We start from the raw sequence: 986 nt of genomic DNA on the forward strand, positions 1-986 counted from the left end.
GTACTTGGAATCAAACTCAGGACCTTGCACTTGCCAGGCAGGAACTTATGGTGCTGTGCTACATCCCCAGACCAAGATCCTCTATCAGGAGTGGTCATCCTCTTCAGCTGAGTTCCCAGCTTCAGGAGGGATGCACATGGAGTGGTGAAGGGGACACCCACTAGCCAGCCAAATTGCCTCACATCTCACACCACCATTTTGGACTGACTTTTTTTTTTTTTTGCAGAGGGTGGGGGAATACTGGAAATGGAACTCAGGACCTTGTTCTTGCCAGGCAATCCTGTGCTATATCCCCAGCCCTGGACCATTCTGTGAGTTAGAGTTAACAATAGCCATGCAGGCCCAAATCTAGTTTCCGTGAGTCTGTTATACGCCTGCTACTCTCCACCCACATCATATGTGAAAAACACAGGTAGTTGGCCAGAAACACAGGTTAGTTGCCAAAGGTAACCACTGTAGTTCAGATTGGGTTTGGGTAAGCCAGGGAGATAGTCCAACATCCCAGAACATCAGTCCCCTGGCCACCCCTACAGGACTGAGGTAGAATTGTCTCCTTCCAGACCAGAGCCCTGAGTGCTTAGGGCAGAGCCTCAGGATTTATGCTAAGCTAGAAAGTGGAGCCTGCCACTTTCTGGCTACAGAGCCTTAGTCAGGTCCTCCCATTCTCTGGGTTAGAGGTATCCTGCAAACCAGCAGCCTGCACTACACAGACAGTAGTGTTGCAGAATTTTCAGGGGTAAGCTGAGCATAGTAGTACGTACTTGTTAATTCTAGCACTCTGGGAGGCTGAGGCAGAAGGATGGCAGATTTGAGCCCAGCCTGGGACACTCAGAGTTTATCAAGACACTGTCTCAAAGAATATGGTGTGGGGCTGGTGAGATGGCTCAGTGGTCTAAAACACCTACTTAGAACAAGTTTAGCAAAAACAAAGGGACTGCGGTTCAATCCCCCAGCACCACATGCCAGCCAGCCCCGCCCACTGGTGG

General features: G+C 50.2%; 1 protein-coding gene across 2 annotated transcripts in view; it reads left to right on the top strand.

Moving 5' to 3' along the window:
* Flii (FLII, actin remodeling protein) overlaps nucleotides 1-986 on the top strand; it is a 15,091-nt gene that overhangs the window by 2,757 nt on the left and 11,348 nt on the right. The gene's annotated exons all lie outside the window — the stretch shown is intronic.

The sequence above is a fragment of the Octodon degus genome, unplaced genomic scaffold, assembly GCF_000260255.1.
Source record: "Octodon degus isolate 3935 unplaced genomic scaffold, OctDeg1.0 scaffold00122, whole genome shotgun sequence".
Taxonomy (NCBI): Eukaryota; Metazoa; Chordata; class Mammalia; order Rodentia; family Octodontidae; genus Octodon; species Octodon degus.